The sequence below is a fragment of the Rattus norvegicus genome, chromosome 16 (assembly GCF_021556685.1).
Source record: "Rattus norvegicus strain SHRSP/BbbUtx chromosome 16, alternate assembly SHRSP_T2T, whole genome shotgun sequence".
Taxonomy (NCBI): Eukaryota; Metazoa; Chordata; class Mammalia; order Rodentia; family Muridae; genus Rattus; species Rattus norvegicus.
The window spans coordinates 35766917-35779825 of NC_141549.1; the positions used below are offsets into that span (position 1 = coordinate 35766917).

The 12909-nt window shown below is 46.4% G+C and overlaps 2 protein-coding genes across 1 annotated transcript in view; one reads left to right on the forward strand and one right to left on the reverse strand.

The window, feature by feature from the left end:
* Nucleotides 1-1028, reverse strand: part of Mfap3l (microfibril associated protein 3 like) — a 42897-nt gene extending 41869 nt beyond the window's left edge. The window contains exon 1 of the mRNA XM_087588312.1: nucleotides 932-1028. The gene's annotated coding sequence lies outside the window, so the exon portion shown is untranslated. The remainder of the gene's footprint in view (nucleotides 1-931) is intronic.
* The window catches only part of Erich1 (glutamate-rich 1), a gene marked incomplete at its 5' end in the record, with an annotated part of 52793804 nt that overhangs the window by 4896357 nt on the left and 47884538 nt on the right, over nucleotides 1-12909 (forward strand).

Sequence of the window (12909 nt, forward strand, 5' to 3'; positions counted from 1 at the left end):
TGTTGAGTATAGTAGCAGCTTAGAAAAAAAGTGTTTCATCTAGAAAAAAAAGTGAGAAAACTTCAAAAACCACTGTTTCTGCAGTGCTGTTTCCAAGTTCTTAATATAAAGCTAGTGCAAATAAAGATTGCTACAGTAACCACACTTTGAACAAGTGTCTTTCAAAACAATGGCAACTGAGCCATAATATTTTCTACAGGGTGAGCAGCTAATGCACCTGCAAACATTTTCTTTTCTTTTTTTCCGGTTTGCTTGATAAACCTTGGAATTTGTGGTTCCAGGCTATTTTAAAGAGGGAGACGAGCAATGCTCGGGCTTAAAAAGGATTGACTCTGCATTTACTTTTTTAGCCAAAGAAGCACGTCCCCCCATTCCAGGTCACGAGACAATTCGTGTCAACTTGCTATGGTGGGAAATGCGACAAACTCTAACAGCTCCCCTGACTAGGAGGCAGCTCTTAGCACCCGCTGCTTCCCACACTCCTGCTGCAGCATCAGGACACGGCGCCTCAGCTCCCCACGCCGCCTTCCGGGCAAAGGCCAGTACACCCCTTTCTCTGTCTGGGGAAACTGAGGCACCGTGACAAGAACGATCCACAGCCCGGTGAAGAGCCCTGTTTGCGTGGCTTCCTCCTTCTCCCGGGAGATCGGGGAAGCGCAGTGGACAGCGCACTCCTGGCCCTTAGAAGGTTGTGGCACGAGCCTGGGACACGGCTGTCCCCAACCCGCCAGTCCCCGCCCTGCCTGTATTTCCAGCATCCTGCGACCAGCCAGGAGCTGGGAGCGCAGGGCACCTCCAGGCGCGTAGCCTTCGTCAGCCCAGGCGTCCGAAAGTTCTGCAGCTCCGGCGGCCGCTGAACACAAACCCTGCGCTGGGCTCCCTCCTACCGTAGCCCGCCGCCCAGTCTCGCACGCCCAGTGCCCTCACTGACCTGACACCACTGCGCCACTCGGGTGGTCGCCGTGCGCCGCTCGCCATGGCCACCCGGGGAACTCTGCAGCACCGAGCGCGTACCAACCTCCGCCTCCGCCCGCGCCTCTTCTCGTTGCGGGTTAAGAGCTCCGCCGCCGGGAGCCGGAGCTTCCCACCTACGGGCGCCAGAGCCGGCGAGAGCCGAGCATGCCCAGTGCGGCTCCCGGCGGCGCCGAGGTCTGGTGCGCTCTGCAGAACCGGGTTTTCGCGGCAGCCGAGGGCGGGGGCGGGCCGCTGCGGGCGGTGGGCTCCGCCCACCCGGATGAGCCCGCAGCTGCGGGGGAGCATCACACTCAGCCAGCTCCGCCTCTGGGCGGGGCCGGGCAGTCACTGGGCGGGGCTGGTGCGAGCCACCGTGACTCTACCACCAGACTCTGGTGCTGGGTCGATGAGACTGGTAATTGTCGGGGCAGGGCGCTGCAGGCGTTGTCACCGCAACTTTCCAGAGCGTCGCGTCCCAGTAGCGTTCAAGGATACGCAGGCAAAGGCGTCTTCGAGTGTCATCCCGGATGCCACTGGCAACCAGGCCACCCACATATTAACCTATCTAGTATCTAAGGCTGACTTGTCACACCACCTCGGAAGCAGGAGCATCTGGGGCCCCCTAGGCGGCCGCGCTGTCACAGCAAAAGCACAGTGGACACGGATAAGACACAGCAGGGTGTTCGCGGTGGATTCTGAGTGGTGGGGTTCCGCGAGAATTTATAAAACTGCCCCTTAAAATTATTTACAGTTTCGACGTCCTCGCTAATAAGTTGTTGTTTTGATGGGAAAAATAAGTATTCTAAAAATATTTTTAACATCTACTAAGTTTATAGTGAACAGTCCTGCAATATTAGTGGATTTCTCCCCCACCGTCCCACACTCATTTAAATATTATCTCTTTCTATCATTTTCTACCATCTTTCTATCTAATCTATCATCTATCTACCTATCTCTCTCTCTCTCTCTCTCTCTCTCTCTCTCTCTCTCTCTCTCTCTCTCTCTCTCTCTCTCTCTCTCTCTCTCTCTCTCTCATTTATCAATCAATCCATCTATCTATCATTTATTTTGGAGAGATCTTGATCGTTTCTGGGACAGTGTCAGGCTCCTCCTCCTGGGCTCTTCTATCCTGATCCTCCCCCACTTCGGCCACGCCCCACGCCGTGGTTTCTTTTTTTTAAACTCCAGTAGCTCCGCCCCCCCCTCGTGTTGGTCATAGGCTGCTGGAAAAACACGGAGAGTTGGATTGAGCAAATTAAGGCTTCTGAAGTGGCTCGGGCTGTCAGACCCGGTGTATTCCACTCTGAATCAGGGACAGCTGTCCAGAAGACAGGAAGCTATTTACGCGATAGCAATCCACCCGCTTCTCTGTGACTGACAAACCCAGAGGCAAAGTGTTGCCTGTGACCCCAAGTCCAGAGCCTGGATCGCAGAAGTGGCTGCAGGTAACTGAGCATGCTCCGGACAGTGCCAGACAGCTGCACGTGGTTGCCTTTGGCATCTGGCTGCCCAAGGTTGAAGAGCATCAAGACATCAGGGCTCAAGAGACCAGAGGGAGCTGGGCTTGCAGCAAGCATTATTAGCATGAGCACGTGGGAAGACCGCTGGTGCTGAGAGTCTTATGTGCCAATGGATTCATGCACTCTAAGCGTATCAAAACCAAGTCCTTCCCTAAAAGGCTGAAAAACTGAAATCATACTTGAATATTAGTTTCCATAGCATCTTAGCTCAAAGGACCTCCCTGCCTCTTTCAAAAAAAACTAATCCTTTCAAGTTATTCACTAAGCATTCTGTACAAATGTAGCTGAGAACCACATAGAATCTGTCTCCCTTTGTTCAACTTAGTCATGTGTATTCTTGTAAAGTATTTTGGAATTCACTTTGGCCCTATTCTTTTCCTCCCCATTCCTTTTTGGTCTGTCACAGAACCTGCAGAATACTCCCGTTCTATCTTAGAAATACTCGGTGCAGCGTCTTGTGTGTGAGAGGGGGTTTGTTTAAACCTCAGTGACGAAAGACTCAAGTGGGAAAGGCTGTAAGAAGAGGGAGTGCAGATTTAAATGAGTAAACTCAGCAAGAAGGAAGGGACGGGGTTGGGGGTGGCGAGAGGTGAAGGAAGACAGTCTGTGTCTCACTGAGTTAGAAAAGTTGAATGACCAGTGAGGCTCGTTTAGATTCTAGGAAACAGCCCAAAGAATTGTGGCCCTTGATGTCAACCTCTTGACTGAACGAGCTCAGTGTGGTTCAGTGTGGTTGGGGTCACCATGTCTAGTGGAACTTTATCTCCTTGGTAATATGCTTCTGTGCTTCTTTGAATCTGGGGCCATTTTAATTCACCCCGTGGGTTTCTAGAATCTGATATTGCTTAGGTCTAGAACACTGCACTGGATCTTGCTTGGATCTCCGCAGACTTGAGTGTCACAAAGAGAGCACAGATCTGGAGATTTCTAGATCTAGTCCCCCCACTCACCCCATCCCACCCCTACCCCCAGCTTTCTTCTGCCATCCTTCTGGTCACGGACACTATCCACCTGCCTGTAGGGATCTCTGCATAGCTCCTGTCCCTTGTGTCCCTACCTATCCTGCTCTTGTCAGCCCTCCTCATCATCAGTAGACATCCTTAAGCATAGTCCCCTCTATACCCTCAACACACCCTCCTCTGTGCCTCCTTGGGTTTTCTTTCTCAGCAAATTATGTTACAGTATGTGTAAGCCTCATCCCTGAGGTAAGTTTGCAGTCGGTGTTCCCTAGCATGCAGTATCCTAGCCAATTCAAAGGACCCGTTGTGCAAACCGACACTGCCATATGCTTGTCACTTATTTTTAATCTTAATTCACTGGCCAAATAGTAAGCATTGTTTGTCACTTCTTTTGTTCCTCTGTCACCTTAATTCACCGGCCAAATATTAAGCATTCAAGAGCGAGTTCAGACTGAGCACACTCGGTCTTCCTCTGACTTCCGCTTGGATACGTCACCTGTGCCTTGTCTCCTGTCTCCGTTTTTGACATCTGACCTTGCACTGTCTTTTCCTTGTCTTCACTGCACTTTGGGGAAGTTGATGCCAGGGCTGCATCTCAACCATGTATGTCTCTAGTATCAACACAAACTACCTGATGGATGATAGATGGATGTATTGATATGATATTGAAAGTTTGTTTCTTTTTTAAAAAAATTCTTCTCACAGTGTTTATGTAGATTGCAAATGGATGTCAGAGCAAAGTCACACCCAGTGCAGCCAGAGGAACCTAAGTGAGATCTCAGATCTGGCCTCCTTACACCCCACCCGGGGATATTCTTCACCTTCGGAAGTCAGGAATGCTTTGCGAGCCATCTGGTGCCCTTCTTTCACTGGCACGAAATGGCACAGCATTACTAATTAATCCTCAAACTCCATTGTTTTTCATTACCCTGTTTCCTTCTGGCAGTGTACTTACAACCCTCTCATTGTCTGAAGGTCATTATTCTACCCCCTAGAGTAGATCTTCTTTTTCCTGTTTAAAGCATGGTGCCCCAAACAGGCAAACTAGCCGTTTGGGAATTAATATGATTTTAATACTTCTCTCAACTTCCAGTGTCCACTGATAGATACCTAGAACTACATCCCGGGTGTGGGGACAGCCACCTGCTTCTGAATCAACTGGGGGAAGTTTGATGGTGTTAGTTTGTGTCAACTTGATACAGACTTCAGTCTTCACACAAGAACTACCTCCATCAGACTGGCCTGTAGGTGCATATGTGGGGCGTTTTCTTGATTAGTGATTGATGTGCGAGGGCCCAGCCCACTGTAGGCCGCCCTATTCCTCTGAAGGTGCTCCTGTTTTGTACAAGAAAGCAAGACAATCAAACTGTGGAGAGCAAGCCAGGAAACAAGGTTCCTCTGTGGTCAACGCTGTAGTAAGTGCCTTCATACCTCTGCCTCGAGTTCATCTTGCCTTTGGCCTCCCTCATTGATGTACAGTAGCCTGGAAGCCAAATCAATCTTTTCCTCCCCTCGAAGGCACCTGAATACTGCATGGTGCTCCTCTCTGGATCCCAGATTACTCACAGACCACACCTAAATACTACTTTCCAAGCACAGACAAACTTCAAAGAGATCCTTTATTGAACAAGGCAAATAGACAAAGTCACTGAATCTGAATTGGACAAAAACAGAAGCAGAGAGCTTTGTAGGTGTTGGTTTTAAGAGGGAAAAGTGAGAGACCTGTGTTAGAATGAGCTAGAGTATGTTGGTAAATTCTGACTGGGTGTTAGGATAGTCAAAGCAATGGATTTCGATTGCTGGACCTTGATGTCTTGATAGGTGGGCCTTGGTGACCAGTCTCCAGAATGAGTCAGCATCCAAATAAGGCAATAGACCTCGAAGGCAAGCTTTAGGAACGTAGTCCAACAATTTAGCAAGGGAAAGAAGGGTAAAGGACAAAACCTGTGGGTGTCATGGTTATCATGCTCAGGCCTGCTACAGCCTTTGCCCCTAAGTTAATTTTTCATCAGTGTCTCTCCTGGAAAGATCATTCAAAGCCTTTAACAATCCCTCTAGGAGATTCTGCACAGTATATTGGAGAGATAGTTCTCACCCTTGTAGGTAAGAGGGGAAAGGTAATAGACCTGTGGTTTTTCTTGCCTTGCAGTATGGTAAATAAACTTGTTTTCTTTAAACTAAAGAGGTGAAAAGAAAAGAAAGGAAAAAAACCATCCAAACAAGATTAAAAAGACATTAGTGCCAAACTTTAATTGGCTCCCTTTTTTGAGGGGTAGGTTCACATGGATAAGGGGACCATCAGTTAATTTTAAAAAGTATTCTGCATGTTTATGTTCATTCAATAGCCCAAGCCATATCAGAGAGTCTGGAGAATGGGGAAGAGCAATCTACGTAAGGAGCTAGCTTGTTTTCGTCATCGTTGAGTCTTGTGCTTGGTGACTGACGAGGGACAGATGTCATTCTCCATCACCATCTTTCCTAACTTCATCCTCCTAGAGCAGTAGATGTTTCAACTTTATACTCTTCATAGAGGCAGCAGTAAGAGGCTACGTTATTATTAATATACTATATACATTTCTACATCTATATATTTTAGTGAGAAGTTTGGTTTCTTTTAAAAGACAGGAATATTATAAGAATGTGCTTTCATTTTAATCCCCGATGTGGGATGCAGGGCTGCTTCAGACTCCACAGCAACTGACTATGATTTGGCTTGTGCTCTAGCAGGGGTGCGATTTTGCCAGCTGCAGGTAGTTTCTGTGATTGTGGGACTTTTGGAAGTCTGAGGACTTTTCAGGGGGTATATAAATGCCAGAGCCCCAAGGGTTTGTTGGTTGTTCATTTGCTGTTGGTCTCGGTTTGTTAAGTAGTCCTGTGCAAAGAAGAAACAACAAGAAATTAGATACCCTGACAGCTACAGCCACAATCAGCAATAAGTAGTCTAACGATAACACTGCCTTTCCCCTTCTCTCTATTTTTTTCTCCTATCTAGTGTTGGGCAGTTGAAAGAGTGGAAGAAAAAAAGAACCCACAATGTAATAGACAAAAGTCTGGCTATAATACGCAATTCTAATTTAGGCTCCTCTTTGTTCCTGGGAGTTTGAAACAGCATGCTTGGGACGGTGGGATGTGTGTGGAGGGAGTGAAAGGAAACAAGGGTTTCTCTGAAATCTTGGTCGCTGAGGAGAGTGAAGCCACTTGGAAGTCTGAATCGGTGTTAGGAAAATATTCTCTTCCTCCTTCGAGTCGAGCCTGTGCGCTGAGGTGGCTGAACCTTTGGAGGTGTGTGAGCATGTGTGTGGTCTAACCAGTTATCCAGCTGGAATAATCTAGATATCAAGTGGCATGCTTGAAACTAAAAGGAGGGAGAGGGCCCAGCTGAAACCACACCTTTCCGGACCTCCTTCCACACAACACCAAAGCCTTTCCCTCCTGGAAGGTTTGCCAGCCTATGATACAAATAGGTATTACAAATGATCACTCCTTATTCTAAATCTCTCCCAAGGCTTCGTTTACTTAGGATCAGATTATTGGCAGGGAGAAAAGAAAAGAATGCACTCAGGATTCTGCCTCCTACAGGCGGGTTTCCTGAAAGCTGGGTAGATGTTTAAATGGGATGGTTAGAAGCCACCAGGTTTATGGGTGCACTCAATGAGACCCCTTGGCAACAATTTTGACTTTGTAGATGTTTTGGCTTGGATTCTGGGAGAGTTTTGTCTTGTATATAGTTGGGAGTTTTGTTACCCACATAATCAAACAAACCAAATCAGACAAAGACATTCTTCAGGAGTATGGCCCACAAGCTGGCTTCTTTGTCCTCAGACTTGACAGGGAGACCACATTGTTCATTTCAGAATGTTGCTCAGAACAAAGGGTCTCTCATGCCCAGAAGTCTGGCCTCTTTACGGAGACCTCTGTGGGAGCAGCTATGGCTTTGTGCCTGCCTAACATGAAATCCAAAAGTAAATGTAGCAATTCTCACCACTCTTTTCCTTTCTGCGGGATTTTCAAGCCTTACTCACTGATGTAGTTGCTTATTAAAACTAAGAGGAAAGGGAAGAGAATTCTATACTTTATCCTTTGAGTAGATATAACACCAAATTTTTGGAGTGGGCACAGAACTCCCATGGGGAGAAAGATGAGAAGCCCTGAGGGTGCATAAGGTCCTCTGGGAATCCCAGAGACTTGCAGTGATAAGGATGGGAAACATGTAAAGAGCTAGTGACATCTGTTCTTATAGGTGGCACTAAGAATACAGGGTAGCTTAGTGGATGTCTGGCTCCCTTTCTGGGGACCAACTAAGTAAAGTATGGACATATCTGGAAGTCAGGTAGCCAAAGCCTAGTCCCACCTTAGGGCTTCTATATGGGAAACTCCAAGACTCAGGGAATGCATTACTTGTCAGAATTCGAAAGATGGTTTGACACTTACTTTTACTTTGGATAAAGTGACTATTCCAACTTGATCCAATCCTGGAAAAGAAGTTTCTCAACAAATAGAAAAGTCTGTTCCTTCTCACAGTAAACAGCAGAATCCAAATGGTAACCTTCAGGACGGGGCCCACTTTCTTTCCCACTTGTAGTTACAGGACTGTTTGGCTCGATTGGTTTTTGTCGAAGATACATTTTCTTATGAATAGCAGACTTTTTCTTTAAAATCTAGGGATCACATGGGGACTGTATAATAATTACAATTATTGGGCTGCAGACCACAGGTGATTTTCCAGACAGATATCAAATGCAGCTTCTCTTTAGGCTTCTTTTTTATCTAATCTCACACAGTTTCTTGTACAATGTAGATTCCAGTAAGTTCTGTTGAGCTGTGTCGACTGTCGTTCCCAGGAAGAAGCTGTGCACGTATTAGCCATTCTTCAAATCTGGTTAGAAGGCCAGTGGTTGTGGGAATTATAAAGTATTGCAGATCTAGGGGCAAATTACCTTGAATTATCTCAGCCCCTTAGACAGCCACTTACTACCTACACCTGTGTCTGAAGTGGCGTCCTTGTGGTTTTAGGTAAATCCTTTTGGAATGTATGAATGGACACCAATCCAAGAGATGACAATGCCATCAGGTGGCATTTGAGGCTGATAGCAGAGCTTTCTCTAGTTTGCTAGAACATGACAAGATAGGATGTCTCCACCATTGTATTTTAAAAGTGTCTTGATCTATGTTGGTTTTTTGTTTCGATGCCATAAACACCTAACTGTTAAATTGTTGGAACATAGCATTTGGAGGAAAAAAACTACATCTGAGTTCTCGGACCACAGTTCCCCTTACTTGGTTCCAGAATAAACTACTTTTTACTCTCTTCGAGATGAGAGGTGTGGTTTTGTGTTATTACCTACGTGTTATAGGAAGAGAACCTCTGCTCCCTTGGTGGGTCTGAAATGCCATTCAGACTTCACTGACTCTGTTTTTCTCTTTATTGAGAGTGTTTCGGGTCTGTTATGCACATGTTTCTCTTTGTTCCGGGTTAGTAGATAAAAACCTAGGCTACTCACAAGCCAGGGATGATGAGTGTGTAAGCAGATATGTGAATAACGCACGTAATACCCAAGCCAGCCAAGGAATACTTAGCAGCTTTTTCTTTCGGTGCGATAATCTATAGGCTTCCTGTTGTAATAGGTTAGCTATGATAATCTATAGGCTTCTTGTTGTAATTATAATCTATAATCTATAGGCTTCTTGTTGTAATAGGTTAGCTATAATAATCTATAGGCTTCTTGTGCTAGGTTAGCTTTTCTGTTATTACTGTTATTATTGCAGTACCAGGGATTGAACTCAGGACCTTATGCATGCTAGGCAAGTGTTCTACCACTGAGCTATGCCACCAGACTCGGTTATTCATGTTAATGAGCCTTCCAAATTGCTTCAATTTTAAAGACATTTTTAAGTTAGCCACATCCAAAACCAGAGGAACATGGTAATTGTATTCAAGGAATGAAATGAGGCTATTTTCTCAAGCTGTATAGAAATTACAGCTTCCTTCTCACATGTATAGGACGTAGGGTAAAAGATGTTTCTGAGAATTAACCAATAAGCAAGATGACATGGGCTGGCACTGTGAGGGGGAAAACGGAAGGAAGGTCCGGGAACTCTGTAGGTCTCTCTCACTGTGACTGACAACAATGATTTCAAGTGCCATGCATAAGCTTTGGCCTGTGACTCTTAATTACTGAAAATGGACCAGCCATCTTCAAGAATCTTTCACTGCTCCTTGAATATCACATTTAATTACATTAAAAGCCCACTATTGCTCACTGCTTGAGGAAGACACAGTCAGGAATGAGTTCATTCTGAGTCAAACTGCTTCTCATCTCCTAGCCGTTTACTTACCCAAACATAATTCACCGGGAGCTGGACCTCCATCCGGGGAACACCAGAATCTCCAGAGACTCAAAAATAGCTCTGAAGGTTTATTGCAGAACATCAAAACAGCCACCCACAGAGTAAAACACAGTGTTCTGTTTTGCCCTATATGTGCCTGACAGCTTGGTGTGGTTTGCATTTTTCTGTGCTCTCCTTGGTTCTTGGTGTTAGGAGGCCTAACGGCCTCAGGCTGATTGTGTCAGCTTCTTGCTTCGTTTCTTCTGCTATTTGTTTTCCTTGGCTGTGTCATTGGATTTCCTTTCAGAGTATTATGGAGAATCTGGATAGAGGCGTGAGGAATTGCATTCATTCAGAGAAGAATGGGAAATACTTCTCAGATCCAAACCAGCATCCGCTCTGCCCGAAGTAGCTCTCCTATGGCTGAATGTTGGTGTTCCAAGTCCACGTGCTGAAGTGGCTACGTTTGTTTTCTAAGGTACCAGTTCAGATGAAAGATTCCTTTAGACAGTTGTTGTCTAAGTTAAGATTGAAACTATGATGAATAAAAAAAGAACACATACATTATAGAATTCAGGGGCCTCTGGACCCTTCTCTTCCTCCCTTCCTACCTTCCTGATCCCTCCTTCCCTCCCTCCCACCCTTCCTTCCTTCCTTTTCCAATTCCTTCCCTTTCCCTTAGCTTCCTTTCTCCCTACCTCCCACTTCCTCCCTTCCTCCTTCCTTTCTCCTTTCCTTTGTTTTTGTGTGCTATATGTGTCTTTACAAAAGAAAAAGACAGAAGTCCATGGAGCCCCAAAGAACCCCACTCCCACCTCAGCACTGAAGTTGCAGGCATAAGCCAGCTTTTGACATGGGGTCTGTGGATCTGAACTCAGTCACTCACTCGTTTTTTTCCAGGCAAGTGCTTACTGATGGAGTCGTCTTCCCATTCCTTTCTGTGAAACCTGTTTATAGGATGCACTGAACTCTCAGGAAATCATTTTAAGGAGACAGCATTGCCAGCTTCAAAGCCACTATCGGGTCATTGTCTCCTTATGCTGCTTCCTGCATTCCCCTCAGTGTTCTGCCCTAGCTTCAGCAGGGACTCATGTCCTCTAGGAAAAGGCCATATCTAATTGTCCCTATCTAAAGGCCATGCCCTGTGGGATGGAGGGAGACTGGAAACTTAAACACAGGCTCATGGACACTTCTAGATGCTCAGGACTGCTTCTGGGTACAAGCTGCTCCTTTGACCCTATCCTCTGCCATCAGGGTTGAAAGGAATGTCGTGGTCATGCCTTTAAAGATCTACGACCTCCCAGATGCTCCTGATGGCTTCAGAGGCAGAAGCCTAGAGCTGCGGCTGAAGGAACTCCTCTCCTACTGCTCGTAAATGCCCCGATTCCCTGAACCTGCTCGGACGCTCTGCTGCCTTTCAGCTGTTGTGCCTGCTTCCGTCTTGGTTGGTGTATAACCTCTGAGGATGCCCCAAGTGGACTGGCCAGTTCTGTGTGTCAACTTGACACAAGCTGGAGTTATCACAGAGAAAGGCGCCTCCCCTGAGGAAATGCCTCTATGAGATCCAGCTGTAAGGCATTTTCTCAATTAGTGATCAATATGGAAGGGCCCAGTGTGGCTGGTAGTCTTGGGTTCTATAAGAAAGCAAGCTTAGCAAGTCAAGGGAAGCAAACCAGTAAGCAGCAGTCTTCCAGGAACTCTGTTTAGCTCCTGCTTCCAAGTTCCTGCCCTGTGTGAGTTCCTGTTCTGACTTCCTTTGCTGATGAACAGCAATGTGGAAGTGAAGGCTGAATAATCCCTTTCCTCCCCAACTTGCTTCTTGGTCACGATGTTTTGTGCAGGAAGAGAAAACAATGACTTCATGAAATTCATAGGCAAATGGATGGAACTAGAAAATATCATCTTGAGTGAGGTAACCCAATCACAAAAGAGCACACATGGTGTGGACTCATTGATAAGTGGGTATTAGCCCCAAAGCTCTCTGAATACCCAAGATACAATTCACAGATCACATGAAGCTTAAGAAGAAGAAGAAGATCAAAGTGCAGGTGCTTCAGTCCTTCCTAGAAGGAGGAACAAAATACTCACGAGAGGGACTACAGGGACAAAGAATGGAGCAGGTACTGAAGGAAAGGCCACCCAGAGACTGCTCCACCTGCGTATCCCACATGCAGCCACCGAACCCAGTCACTATTGCTGATGCCAAGAAGTGCTTGCTGACTGGAGCCTGATATGGATGTCTCCTGAGAGGCTCTGCCAGAACCTCACCGATACAGGTGAGGAGGCTCCCAGCTAACCATCAGACTGAGCATGGGGACCCCAATGGAGGAGTGAGAGAAAGGACTAAAGGAGCCGAAGGGGTTTGCAACCCCACAGGAAGAACAACAATATCAACCAACCAGACACCCCAGAGCTTCCAGGGACTAAACCACCAACCAAAGAGCACACATGGAGGGACCCATGGCTCCAGCTGCATATGTAGCAGAGGATGGCCTCATCTGGCATTGATGGGAGGAGAGGCCCTTGGTCCTGTGAAGGCTCGCTGTCCCAGTGTAGGGCAATGCCAGGGTGGAGGTTGGGAGGGAGTGGATGGGTGGGTGGGGGAGCACCCTCATAGAAGCAGGGGGTGGGGGATGGGAAAGGGGCTTTCTGGAGGGGAAACCAGGAAAGGGGATAACATTTGAAATGTAAAAAAAAAATATCCAACAAAAGAAAAAAGAAAAAGAAACCGTGACTAAGATGCCAAGTGTCCTTCATACTCCACCCAGCTCTGAGCTACATTCCTTCTGGAATTGCCTATTCTGTTAGGCAGCCATTTAAAAGTGGCCCAGGGGGTGGGGCTGTGGAAGAACACAACAATTGTGGAGAGAACATTTTTCTCTTGTTATACAGATTGTTAAAGTGACATTAAAATGCCCATGGGTAGCTGCCAGATTAGCCATGATAGGTAAGCTTCTGCATGGTTCCCTGTTGATGCCATCACATGAAATTCACCATATAATTCATGAGGCTTTGGAATGGACCAGATGCAATATGTTGGAGAAGTGAAACCAGTATTGGGAGTAAGTGGGAAAATTAAGTCTGATGCATACCTTTTAATCTATTATAAAATACATGTGTCATATTTGTCTAATGATTTAGGGACACTG